Below are 14723 nucleotides of genomic sequence, written 5' to 3' on the forward strand. Positions count from 1 at the left end.
TTTTTTTTTTTTTAAAGGGAAAGAGAGGAGGAGTTGATTTGGGGGAGAGAGTGATTGGGGGAAGGGAAGGGAAACTTCTTCCATCTGGATGTAATAACAAAATAACTTAGGTACAAGAAGACTTAAGGTACAGAGAAACTGGAAAACTTTGACTCTGTGCTATATTTTTTAAATATTTATTTTTATTTTTCCTTTATGTGTATGTGTTTGTTGGGGGAGGGATGTGAGGAGGCCAGAATAGGGTGTTGGATCTCTTACAGTTGGACTTACATGTGATTAGGAACTGCCCAAAGAGAGCACTGGGAACCAAACTCAGTTTGCTGGAAGAGCAGCAGCAAGAGATCTTAACCACTGGGCTCTCGCTCCGGCCTCATAAAATTTTTTGTATGTCTGGGTCTATATGCTCACCTGGAAGGACTGTGAATCGTTTACATCTCTAGAGTTAAGGGAAATGTATTAAGATACAGGAGAGCTGGCAAGATGTCTCAGCAGGCCAGGTGTCGGTGGCACACACCTTTGATCCCAGCACTTGGGAGGCAGAGGCAGGCGGATCTCTGTGAGTTCGAGGCCAGTCTGGTCTACAGAGTGAGTTCCAGGACAGCTAGGGCTACACAGAGAGACCCCGTTTTGGGGGTAGGGGGTGGAGATGGCTCAGCAGGTCAAGGTGCTTGCTGCCAAGCCTGATCCGAGTTTGATTTCTGGAACCCACAAGGAAGGAGAAAACTGACTCTTTGGGGTTGTCCTCCGATCTTTATATGAGTGCTGAAGCCATGCACAATCTACACACATACATGTGCACACACACACAAATAAAGCACTTTGGATAGATGAGTACTTGGTGAGGATGAGGATGTTCATGGTCCTGCCGGGCCAGAAAAGCTCTTCTGTGTGACTCTCCCGGCTTCTCCCCATCTTGCTTGCATGTAGCACGAATTGTTAGAAGGTCTTATAAATGAAAACAAACCTGGAGCCAAGTATTGGGGTGAACGCTGGAAGATCAGAGAAGCAGAACAGGCCACAGCCACTTAACCTCTCCAATTCCTCAGCTGATCCTGTTTCCTCAGACTGGATGCCTCTCAGCTGAACTGTGCTGCTCAAAAGCCCAAAAGCTTAATCAGGCTATAGGGCCTCATCCTCACGCTTTAAATATTTTTCTGCCTCCTGCCATTACTTCCTGGGATTAAAGGCATGAGTCACCATGCTTAGCCGTTTCCAGTGTGGCCTTGAACTCACAGAGATCCATGCCTCCAGAAGGCTAGGATTAAAGGTGTGTGAGCCACCATTTTCTAGCCTCTGTATCTAGTAGCTGTTCTGTTCTCTGACCCCAGATGTTTATTATGGTGCACAATATTTTGGGGGATGCAATTATCACCACACTTGCATCTTCCTGGGGAAGAGGGGATGACTCCCTTCCTGGTGGTTAAATGGTAAGGAACTCTCCACATAGCCTTTCTTCCTCCTACAGCTGGCTCAGAAGGCTTAGCACTGTTGGGGGTAGGCCATAAAGCAATGAGCATAGATGATCGAGGCTGTTCTCTCAAGGAGCGTAAGGCATGCTGACGCAGCTGGCAATGGCAGTCAAATCAATGTTACTCCAGAGTCGCATTTCCTGGGATGCTCCAGGAAAGTGTGGGTGTTGCTGAGGGCACGATAGTATTTTAGGGGACAAGCAGAAGCCAGGCAGCAATAGCTATATAAATTTTTACACAAGCATTCCTGGCTAAAGGAATATTTTTCAAGTTATTTATCTATTTTATGTGCGTTGGTGTTCTGCTTGTGTAAAGTTGTCGAGTGCCCTGGAACTGTAGCTACAGACAGTGGTGAGCTGGCATGCAGGTGCTGGAAGTTGAACCCTGGTCCTCCGGAAGAGCAGTCAGTGCTCCTAACCACTAAGCCGTCTTTCCAGTCTATGGGACCTTAGACTCTAGAAGAGGAGCTGGAGCTCAGGAGTTAACCACACTTGCTCTTTCAGAGGACTTGAGTTCAGTCCCCAGTACCTACATGCTGGCGCTCAGCCACCCTTGACTCCAGTTCCAGGGAATCCGATGCCCCCTTCTGTTTTCTGCAGACACCAGACACTCCTATGGTGCACATACATAGACATACATGCAGGAGAAACAGGCAAACACATAAAATAAAAATAAATAAATCTAAAAGAAACTTAAAAGAAATCCTGGATTTTGGTTTTGGTTTTTGAGATAGGGTCTCTCTACATAGCCCTAGCTGTCCTGTGTAGTTGGGTTATTTTTACTCCGACTCTTTTGGGGGGCCACCATCCAGCTTCCATGGAGGATTATTCTTACTTATGAATGCCCCGCCTTAGCTTGCCTTACTTCTAGCCAGCTTTTCTTAAATTATCCTGTCTACCTTTTGCCTCTTGGTTTTTACCTTTCTCTAGTTCTTTCTCCATGGCTTACTTGTGGCTGGGTGGCTGGCCCCTGAGGCCTCCTTCTTTTCCTGCTGCTGCTTCTCCTTCTCCCAGATCTCTCCTCCTATTTATCCCCTCTGCCTGCCAGCCCCGCCCATCCTTTCTCCTGCCTTGCTATTGGCCATTCAGCTCTTTATTAGACCATCAGGTGTTTTAGACAGGCAAAGTAACACAGCTTCACAGAGTTAAACAAATGTAACATAAAAGAATGCAACATATCTTTGCATCATTAAAACAAATGTTCCACAACATGAACGAATGTAACATATCTTAAAATAATATTCCACAATAGTCCTGGTACCTGCTCTGTAGACCAGGCTGGCCTAAACTCACAGAGGTCCACCTGCCTCCTCCTAAATGCTGGGATTAAAGGCATACACCACCATGCCAGGCTTAAGAAATAATTGAATCTTCGAGGCTCTAGCAATTTATGGTGATTTTGCATTCTAATTAAATACTCATTTTTCATACTTACCTTTTAATTATTGTTTGTTTATTTGAAAGAGGGTCTTGTTAGGAAATTCAGACTGGCCTTAAACGTATAATTCCCCCAGCCTCTCAAGTGCTAGGATTATAGGTGTATACCACCATGCCTGGCTATATTTTATTTCTTTATTTATTGGTTTTATTTTAGGTGGATGAGTACTTTGTCTGCGTGCACCACATGGGTACTGGTGCCTTTGGACATCAGAAGAGTGGGTCTGGATCTTCTACCACCTGAGTTTCAGATGTTTGTAAGCCTCCAGGTGGGTTCTGGTAATAGAACTTGGGTCCTCTGGAAGACCAGTTGGTAGTCTGAGCCATCTCTCCAGGCCCTACTTATGTTTTGATCCTCAAGGATGCCCTTAGCCTCAAGTTATATGAACTTCAAGTCTCCCCAAACTAGGATGTGTTCAAAAGATAGCAGGTACCATAAGTACTGTAGAGAAGAGAGATATCACTGGGACATAGGTACTGTTTGCAGACGGTGGTCAGCCAGGGCCTCTCTGATAAGATAACATTTCTGCTAAGACCTGTTAAGAACCCTGGAAACAGTAAGCACAGAGGCCCTGAGGTACATGCACTGTGAAGTCTGCTGTATACTTGTTATCCAAAGGGACTTTTCCTAAATTCTTTTTAATCTACAAATCAAGGAGCCTATTAATATATCTAAGTACTCACTGAGCAATCAATTCATTATATTTATTTATTTATTTATTCATTTATTTATTTATTGAAACAGGGTCTCTCTTCATAGCCCTGGATAGTTTTGAACTCACTTTACAGACTAGGCTGGCCTCTCACTCACAGACGTCTGCCTGCCTTTGCTGGGATTAAAGGCATTCACTGCTTGGGCCTTTACCCATTCTTTAAGTCCTATAAAACTTGGATTACTCAGAGACAAAGAGGCCAGGACAGGAAGAACAACACACACACACACACACACACACACACACACACACACACACACACACACCGCTGCTGTAACTCCTAGCTGTTTCTACAATAAACACGTCCACTCAGTGAAAATAGACAATGTTAGTGCTCAGAGTGTTATTGTAAGGGAAACAGTACTGAAAGGGAGGGGGTGGCTGAAAGATCAAAGGCTATTAAACGACCCAGAATTAATAATAATATGCTTTAAAAAAAAAAGTTTTAAACGAGTATATCCTGTTTGTTACCTAGCTACCTCCTACAAAGGAATGTTCATTAGAAACATGGTGACCTGAGTAATCCAAGGACTAACTAACCTGAGGCACAGGGCAGAAGAGCCTACTCTTAACCCTTTGATCTTAAGGCCCAGCACATAGTGGCAGGAAACCAGCCTGACCATGGATGCCACAAGCAAGTCCGGGTTCAGAATGTGTGCCGTACGTCTCAGTTAGTGTCAGAATGATCACCTTATACGGTGACAGTGTTTCTGAGCCTCAAGCCTGGCATCCTCTGCTCCTTTGGCTTGATGGATATCGCACTACACAGAACTGGCAAGAAACAAGAACTTGGTGTCTACCCTAGGACATAGAAGAGAGACGATGAGGACCCTGTCCTTCCTCCCCCTGACCCCACTGCCCTTTTTAGTTCATCCAGAACTGAGTACAAACCACCTGAATGAAATCCAAGACTTCATTCTCTTTTCCTCAAACTCAGACCAGAGTTCAGGTTTTAGCTTACATTATATTTTCCTGCTCTGTTTTAGAGTAAACACATAATAAAAGATGACAATCTGTGTACAGTGAGTGCTATTTTAAGTGTAAGAATGTGCCCGGCCCCCAACACCCCAACAGGTGGAAATTATCCTTTTTTTTTTTTTTTTTTTTTTTTTTTACTTTTCAAGATAGGGTTTTCTGTGTGGCCTTGGAACTTGCTCTGTAGACCAGGCTAGCCTCAAACTCAAATTATATTTTTATAGAATTATATTTTTTTCACTATAGTATTTGTATCTCGTGTGTCTGGTCTGTGTGTGTGTGTGTGTGTGTGTGTGTGTGTTGGGGGGGGTGATTTCTGGGTACTGTAGTACTCCTGTAACAATCAGAGAACAACTTACAGGAATGGGTTCTCTCTACTATGTGGGTCCTGGGGATTGAACTCATGTTGTCACGCTTGCCAGCAGATACCTTTACTACCCACTAAGGCATCTCGCTGATCCTAGAATTTTAAGATAGAACAAATGATTATTCAATATAGAATTATTTAATTTATCTAAATGAGAAGCTTTGTGGTTGTTTTGGAGATAGGTCCTATGTAGCTCGGGCTGGCCTGGAACTCACATACATAGTTGAAAAGGACACTGAACTTCTGATCTTCCCATCTACACCTCCCAAGTATTGGGTGGGATTACAGGTGTGCATGACCACACCTGGCCAAGACTATCTTTGTCAGCACACCATCATGCCACCCACATAATTTTCTGATGTTGGGGTGGCAACCCACAGTAATTTATTCTCTCCGTGATGTCTGCGATGGCTCACCTGTTGCCATGTAGATGTGGATGCTTTGTCTCCCTAACAGCTACCCAAGGTGTCACTGTGACTTGCATATGTCCTGAGTCTTTGGCTAAGTCTCAGCCTCTCAAGCTTTGGAAGGTGAAGGGTGAGTGTGCACCCTTTCATCAGGAGCTTCCCAATAACAACAGAGAGACTTAGTATTAATTATGAAAGCTCATAATAGCTTAGGGTTGTTTCTAACTTGTTCTTGTTTGTTTGTTTTTCCAGACAGGGTTTCTCTGTGTAGCTTTGGTGCCTGTCCTGGATCTCATTCTGTAGCCTAGGCTGGCCTCAAAATCACAGAGATCCGCCTAGCTCTGCTTTCCAAGTGCTGGCGTTAAAGGCGTGCTCCACCACCACCCGGCCTAACTAGTTCTTGCAACTTAAATCAATCCATTTCCTTTACTATGGGCTGCCACTTGGCCCGTGATTATCACCTCTCCTCTTCCTGCATGTCTTGCTTGGTCTCTGTCGTCTCTCGGAGTCTCTGCCCTCTTCTTCCCAGCGTCCTCTCTGAAAATCCTGCCTAGCTATTGGCCGTTCAGCTTTTTATTAAACCAATCTGAGTGACACAGTGTACAAAAAGATTATTCCACAGCACTAGTTGCTCCTTTTACTATATGGACTTTACCATTCTTAAATTAGCATCCTAACAATCCCATGATTAAAAAACAAAACCAAACAGAAAACTAAAAACAAGATGTAGCATGAATCTTAAAAGGTCTTATTAATAAAAGCAAACCCAGAGCCAGGTATTGGGGTGAATGCTGGAAGATCAGAAAAGCAGAACAAGCCACAGCTTCCTCACCTTGCCAATTCCTCAGCTGATTCTATTTCCTCAGACTGGAAGCCTCTACGTCCTCATCCAGAATGAATCTCAGCTGAACTGCTGCTCAAAAGCCTAAAAGCTTAACCAGCTAAAAGCTTCTAGTTTCTGGTCTTCACGCCTTATATATCTTTCTGCTTTCTGCTATCACTCCCTGGGATTAAAGGTTCACTTCTTGGGATTAAAGGAGTGTGTCACCATGCGCAGCTGTTTCCAATGTGGCCTTGAGAGATCCAGAGGGATTTCTGCTAGGGAATGCTAGTATTAAAGGCATGTGTGCCACCATTTTCTAGCCTCTGTATCTAGTGGCTGTTCTGTTCTTTGACCACAGGTAAGTTTATTAGGGTGCACAATATTTTGGGGAACACAATACCACCACAACAAAAAACCACTCAGTTGATCTTCGACCCCCTTTTAGAAGTATTCTGTTAATGCTTTTTGTAGAAAAATCTCTCAAGAGAATCACCTGCCTTACTCTAGTCCCAGTTCCTTGGCCCTTTGTTCACTGTTCACTCTACTTTAGGGCTTTCACCCCCACCACAACATGGAAATTCCTACCATCAAATCACCTGTGACTTTTCTTCTGTTTTGAAACAAGAGCTCATAATGTAGTCCAGGCTGGCTTGGAACTCATGGTCCTCCTGCCTCAGCTTCCCAAGGCCTGGGGTTACAGGCATAAACCACCACATCCAGCTGTGGTGATATATTGTGTACCCTAATAAAGTTTATTTGAAGATCAGAGAACAGAACAAGCCACTAGATTAAGCATAGAGGCCAGACAGTGGTAGCACACAACTTTAATCCTAGCACTCGGGAGGCAGAGATCTGTCTTGATCTCTGTGAGTTCAAAGCCACCCTGGACTACATGAAATTGACTCAGTATAGGAGAGAAAACAGAGCCAGGCAGTGGTGGCACATAACTTTGATCCTAGTACTTGGGAATCACACTCCTTTAATCCCAGCACTTGAGATCTCATGCCTTTGCTTGGGAAGCACACACACCTTTAATCCCAGGAAGTAATATGGCAGGGTGGAGAAAGGTATATAAGGCATGAGGAGACAGGAACTAAAGGCTCTTTTTGGCTGAGGCCTTTCAAGTGAAGACTCAGAGGCTTTCAGTCTGAGGATTTGTGGAAACAGAATTGGCTGAGAGTTGGCGAGATGAGGTTGGCTGTGGCTCTGCTTCTCTGATCTTTCAATGTTTACAACAATATCTGGATTGGGTTTTTCTTATTAAAAGACCATTTTATCATTCGTGTTACATCCAGCTTCAACTACAATTTTTGTATTAGCAGATTAATGAGGATGCTGCTCTAATTTTATGTGAGGTCTTGTGGAAACATCTAAGACAAATTTTTGATTATTGGATGCTTTCTGTAGCCTTGTAAAGATGCAGGTGTGTGTCTCTTCTGACTCTGAACTGTATTCTTTGTGAAGGGCGTTCTTGTAGGTGGAGTTTCTTTGTGTCTCGGCAGCTGCTCCCAAATAACCACAAAGAGGCTTAATATTAATTATAAATGCTCGGCTGATAGCTCAAGCTTGTTACAAACTAGCTCTTACAACTTACATCAACCCATTTATATTAATCTACATTCTGCCACGTGCTGTCACCTCTCTTTCATCTTGTATCTCCTGTTTCCTCTCTGTGTCTGGCTAGCGACTCCTCTGACTCCACCCTTCTTCTTCCCAGTATCCTTTAGTCTGGTTCTCCTGCCTAACCTTATCCTATCCAGCTATTGGCCAGTCAGCTTCTTTATTAGACCAATCACAATGTAATTCATACAGTGTACAGAAGGACTATTCCATAACACATTTCAGCAAGCTACTACTACCCTCTCCTATCACCATGGACTCGTGAGCCTTTTTCTCTTGATCTACAAAGTTTTGATTCACAGCACTCAGGAGGCAGAGGCAGGTGGATGCTATGGGATGTCTTTCTGTATGCTGTGAATATGTGTTGCTCTGATTGGTTGATAAATAAAGCTGCATTGGCCAATTGCAAGGCAGCTTAGAGGCAGGCAGAAATCAAAGGAGAGAGACAGGAAAAAGAAAGGCAGAGAAGAGAGACGCCAGCCTGCTGCCCATGGAACAACATACCACCAGACCAGTAAAGCCATGAAGTATGTGGCAAAACATAGATTAATAGAAATTGGTTAATTTAAGTTATAAGAGCTAGCTAGCAAGAAGCCTGCCATAGGCCGTGAAATTGGTAATTAATATTAAGCCTCTGAATGATTATTTTATAAGTGGCTGAGGGATTGCATGGCCAGGTGGTACTGGAGAAAACTTCTGGCTACAGGTGGATCTCTGAGTTCAAAGCCAGCCTAGTCTACAGAAGTAGTTCCAGGACATCCAGGGCTACACAGAGAAATCCCATCTAAAACAAACAAACAAACAAAACAAAAACACAAAACAAAATACAAAATTAATTAATTTTTTAAAAGTTTCATTCCAGAAATGTGAGTTCTGGCTGTTCATTATGAGATTATGTTCCCTGGCATCGGAAATTCCTTCTGTGCCCCCTGTCTTTCTGGAGTAGCTTTATTCTTACTGCAGGAACAGGTATACAACTACATCCCTGACTTTTCAGCTTGTGGGCTCTCGTCTCCAGGCTTTATCATTTGTCTATAAATGATAGAGCGTGACGCTTTTTCCAGACTGAATAAATTGTTGGGGGCTGGAGAGGTGGCCCAGCAATGAAGGCACTTCCTGCCAAGAGTTCTGTTCTCAGGACCCACAAGGTGGAAGGAGGGAACGAACGTCTGAAATTAAAATAAAGAAGTGAGAATGTGCTAATAATTCAAAAGAACATTTCCCAAGGGAAAAAGATTGTTAGGAGTATGGGAAAGATTGGCTGCTGGCCTGCTTTGCTGGGGAGAAGCCCACTTGCATAATAGGGCATATCTCTAGGAGCCCAGGGCTCAGTCACCTCAAATGGTACCATTCTCATAGTGGTTAGTTAGACTTGCAGCCAAATTAAATAGTTACTGTAGGATACGAAGAAGAATCTCGTTCTAAAAATTGGTGTGGGGGAAATCAAACATTTGTTGTTTTCTGTATCTGCACATCAAGAAAAACATCAAGAAAGTGGTAAACATTTTGGAGTGTGTGGAAGAATTCCAGCTAATGAATGCAGTAGGAATGACAGACCATCTCCGTTTTGACACCCTCATGAAAGACAATTTTAAGTTTCCCAAAAGAGACACTGTGCCTTCTAATGTAGTGAGACTTCAACACCACCTGTGAACTATTCTTGCCAAAATACTCAGTGTAAATGGTGTCAAGCCTCTAGACTTGATCTTAAATAACACCTCATGATACAATCAGCCAAATCCAGAATGCAACAAACTCTATAGGAACAGGACCTGAGTCCATTAACAAGTAAATGAAAGAAAAGTGCAAGATCCCATGCATTACAAAAACAATATAGGAGGAAATAAAGCAGGCCTGGTGATGTAGGCATATAATCGCAGCCACCTGGTGGATCAGAAGTGCAAAGGTGGCCTGAGCTACAGAGTAAGTTCAAGACCGGCCTGTTCAACTTAGTGAGCGCCTGTTTTAAAATAAAAAGTGATCTGATTTTGTTGACACATACCTTTAATCCTGGTACTCCAGAGGCAGACAGGAGGAGATAGTGAGTCTGAGGCCAGCCTGGTCTATATAGTGAGTTTCAGGCCAGCCAGGGCTATAGAACTATTGTGAGAACCTGTCTCTAAATAAATAATTGCTAACTTTTAAAGGAGTATAGATATAGCTCTTTGGTAGAGTGGTTGTCTAGCATGTTCGACGTCCAGGGTTCAATTCTGAGTTCAAAATACAAACACAAAGAGCATTGGGCTCTAGATTTGAAAAAACAACTGAAAAGGTATTTACAAGAAAATGACTAGATATTTGATGAAGACTTCAAATTCAAATACTGCTATTTTGAGTCAAGATCTTGCTGCATACCCCAGGTTGCTCAAAAGTGCTGTCCTCCTGCGTCAACTTTCCCAGGGCTGCGATTACAGGTGCCACCCTGACCAGCCTAATTTGGGACAAATTGAAGTTTTTTAATTTGATAATTGTAAATATAGTGACTTAAACAGGGATCCTTATTCTTAAATGTATGGTTATAAAATGTTATGGACTATATCAAGATGTGTTCCATTAGTCTTGAAAGAGTCTAGTGAGGGCTTTGGGGAGTGGGTAACGTATAGATAGAACAAGACGTAATCACTGGCTAATGAATGTGCAAGCTGGGTTATAGCTATCCAGGGCCTTAGACTATTAATACATTACACTTTTGAAAAATGCGTGGAAACCTCCACAATAAAAATAAGAGGGCTAGGAAGACGGGTCAAGTGCTTTGCACTACAAGCAGGAGGTCTTGAGTGAATGGCCCTAGCACCTCCATAAAAAAGCGTGTGTGGTGGCATGCTCTTGTCATCTCAGAACTGAGGAAGCAGGACAGAAGGACCCCTGGGGCTCCCAGGCTATCCTACTTGACAATCTCAGCCCAGTAAGAGACCCTGCCACAAAAATCAAGATGGATACTGCCTAAGGAGGAGTGAAGGATTCCCGAGGCTGCTGTCTAGCCTGCACTCACATGTGCACATGCACCCTCATGAGCATGCACAGCACACACGTTTTTTTTTAAAGGAAAAGGAAAGTTAAGTTAAAAATAGTTTGCAGTTCCACGTTCTATCTGAGAATTCTTTCTAAAGTGTACAAATGGTTTATGACTATAACGCCTCGTCTGATTTTGTTCCTTGAGGGACCCCTGAAATTCTCTCAAAATTTACTATGGCCCCTTCAAGTTCATCTATTGCTTCAGTTTTGTGTTTGAACCATACTCACAAAATAGATTGAGTTGCATCCCCAACCTATTAAGCCTGGCTTAAAGTTATTTTCCCAGTAGGAGGCGCTGTCCTCAAAACAAGGTTTAACCTGTGGGCTGAGGCTGCTGCTAGTCCAGGGCTCACTGCATGTCTGCTCTCTATACTGTGTCCTGGGAGATGTCTGCACCTTGGTGGATTCTTAAAGTATATATGCTACTAGAATAATTCCCCACCGTTTGGCTGCTCAAGTATGTGCCAGAATTTCCTCCACGTTTCAAGTTCCCCTCTTGCTCTTAAATTCTTTTTTTTCTTTTCTTTTTTTTTTTTTTTGAGCTGAGGATCAAACCCCGGGCCTTGCACTCTACCTACCACTGAGCTAAATCCCCAACCCCTTAAATTCTTAAATGCATATATACTATCTTCCCACTCAGGAAGGGTGCTTCATTTTCTAATTTCATTACCTTGTTATTGTTCAAGCTTCACTTGAGTCTGTTATTTTAATGTATATTTGAACATAGAGTATTAGAATTTATGGAGTATAGTGCAAACTACAATTTTGAAGACCCTCTTTGAGAAAAACAATCCCAAATTATGAATACAAAATTAAGTGAGAAGGTGAAGATTTTTCTTAAAACAGATAAATTACAACCAAGATAAACACCACAAATGGCACAAAATCCAGGGGGAAAAATGGATTAAAGTTACCACTAATCCACATCCCCAGCCCACCAAACCCATTTTTAACTATGTAATTGCTGTAAGCATTTTTATGACAACTTTCCCCACCATTTTAAGCTATGGAGACTTTGACTGTTTTTCCTATAATTGATTTTGCAATACTTTCTGCATTCAGTATAAAGCTACTCCAGTTATTCCTCTAAAAAAGAAATCCTCCAGAGAGTTTTAAAATCATTTTTATTGGTTTCTTGGGAAATAGTTCCCTTTGAGACGGTATGTATACAGGTTCCTTCCCCCCCCACACACACACGCTTACATCTTTACACATCTGTGGGCAGTTTCATTAATCTGTAGGTATGCCTCAGTGGTTGAGCTCTTGACCAGTGGGTAGTACCTTTGGACTAATAAAGTGTGGAGATCTTGACATGCCGTGAAAGGCTAAAAATATTTTGCCGTATTTTAAAACATAGTTTTTATCATAATTTTTATTCATTAGAATTGCTAAAGGACACATAATTGGATATGTGAACATTGAATTGTTTTGACCTTGTATGAAATGGTATTAAGAAAATGGTGTCTGGCTGGAGACTTGGCTCAGTAGTTAAGAGCACTTGTTCTTGCAAAGGACCTAGGTTTGCTTCCCAGCACCCACATGGAGGCTCACAGCTTCTGTAGGCATCATGCATGCATGTGGCAAACAAATATACATGCAGGAAAAGCACTCATGCACACAAAGTAAAGTAAATAAAAAAATCAAAATAAAGAGATAATGGTGTCGTTAGTAGTTAAAAATGCAATGTCTTTTTTTTTTTTTTTTAAGATTTATTTATTTAGTATACAGCATGGATGACTGCAGGTCAGAAGAGGGCACCAGATCTCATTACAGATGGTTGTGAGCCACCATGTGGTTGCTGGGAATTGAACTCAGGACCTCTGGAAGAGCAGTCAGTGCTCTTAACCTCCAGCCCCCCAAAAATGCAATGTCTTTGTATGATTCAGACATTTGTACCTGTATGCCCAACAAAGCATCTTATAGTAATGTCCCAAATAGAATGACACCACTACCCTAGGTCAATTGTGCTCTGTATAGGGGAAGGTTAATGATCACTCAGACTGTTTAGAAATATACATGAGATGTTTCAGTCATGGTGACTGAGGAGTGCTACTTTTAATTCTTCCACAACCACTTTCTAAAAGAATTGTGGGGGGGAGCTGGAAAGATGGCTCAGCAGTTAAGAGCATTGACTCTTCTTCCAGTGGTTGTGAGTTCAATTCCCAGCAACCACATGATGGCTCACAACCATCGATAGTGGGATCTGATGCCCTCTTCTGGCATAAAGGTGTACATGCAGCTAGAGCATGTGTGTGAGTGTGTGTGTGTGAAACATATATATTTTTTGAAGGCGATAATTCACTTCCTTGAGGGTTTTTTGTTTTGTTTTGTTTTGTTTCCAGACAGAGTTTCTCTATGTAGCCTTTGCTGTCCTGGAACTTGCTCTGTAGACCAGGCTAGCCTCAAACTCAGAGATCCACCTGCCTCTGTCCTTCCCCAAGCCAGTGCTGGGATTGAAGGTGTGTACCACCACTGCCCATCTTTCCTTGAGTTTTTTTTCCTTGAGTTTTTTAATGGTACATTTTATTACATGCTCATTATGAGAGTGGTAAAATGAAATAAGGTATTTTTATTTGTATTATTATTTCATTATATTTATAATGCTTGGAAAAAATGGTTACGTTTAACACTTTTCCCCTCTGAGCATTGTGCCTTCGAATTTCACAGATATCAACCAATGAAACTCAGTTTGTTTACTATCTAGTATTTAACTGTTTAATTATTTTTTGTGGTGGACATACAGTTGATTCCAATTTCTTTTGTTTATATAACATGCTAATATGAATATTCCTTTCAAGTTATTTTTAAGTGTTTATGTGTATGTGCCTGAGTGTATGTATGTGCACTATATGTGAGCAGGACATAGCAAAGTATTAGATCACCTGGAAATGGAATTACAGTAGGCTGGGTGCCTTCTCCAGCATCATTGACACACATAGCACACAGACAAAACACCCAGACATAAAATAAAATAAATCTTTAAAAAAGACAAATTCAGGATTTGTGTCTCACAGGAAGTAGAGACTTGGAAAATATTTATGAACTTAATTACTCTGAACTTAAAACTACCTGAGCATAATCCTAGTAAATACTTTCCCCTTGGTCTGAATGATGTTTGTATTTAATCTATAGCTGCATTTTTCCCTTCAAATTTTAGATAGTCTATCTTTTTGGGAACTGCCAAAAAACTCTGAGATAATGACATTGTTTTATGAAAATAATTTTTATATTCCAAGAAAACTGAAGGGAAAAGACTATGTCTTAGGAGATAACATCTCTAAAAGGTTAAAATTGTTTTGCAGAAATTGTACCACCAGGAAAGGGATCCAGCAAAACAAAGGTTTTCTGTACTAGATGACCCTACTTTATCTTGAGGGACAGAAAAATTGAATAATTTGCCAAGGCCACAGTTTGCAGCGAACAGTTGAAGGCAGGCTGATTCAAGCGTGAAATCTCCTAAATGTAGTGCTTTTTAAACTCTTGGCTTCCATAAAACTATTTTTAAAAGTTGGCCTGTTTGCACTGGGGTGGCAGGAGGAAGCATAGTTTGGGATCAGCCTGGGTTACTACTCACTGAGGCACTGACTCAAAACCTTAACAAATAAAAACAGCAGCAGCAGGAGAACAAAGCCAGGTGACATCTCTTAAGTCGCAGTACTTTGCTCTGAAGCAGGATTTCTAATCACAAGCCAATCTGTGCTTCAGAGAGACGTCCTGTCAGAAACCCAAGCAACCGTTAGGTTTTTTGCATGTTTGTTTTTTCAGAACAACACGATGCAATTTAAATACATAAAAATTATCGAAACAGGTCTGTGTACCAAGCGCGGTGGCGCACCCCTTTAATCCCAGCACTCGGGAAGCAGGATTTGTGAGTTCGAGGCCAGCCTGGTCTACAGAG

The sequence above is a fragment of the Onychomys torridus genome, chromosome 4 (genome assembly GCF_903995425.1).
Source record: "Onychomys torridus chromosome 4, mOncTor1.1, whole genome shotgun sequence".
Taxonomy (NCBI): Eukaryota; Metazoa; Chordata; class Mammalia; order Rodentia; family Cricetidae; genus Onychomys; species Onychomys torridus.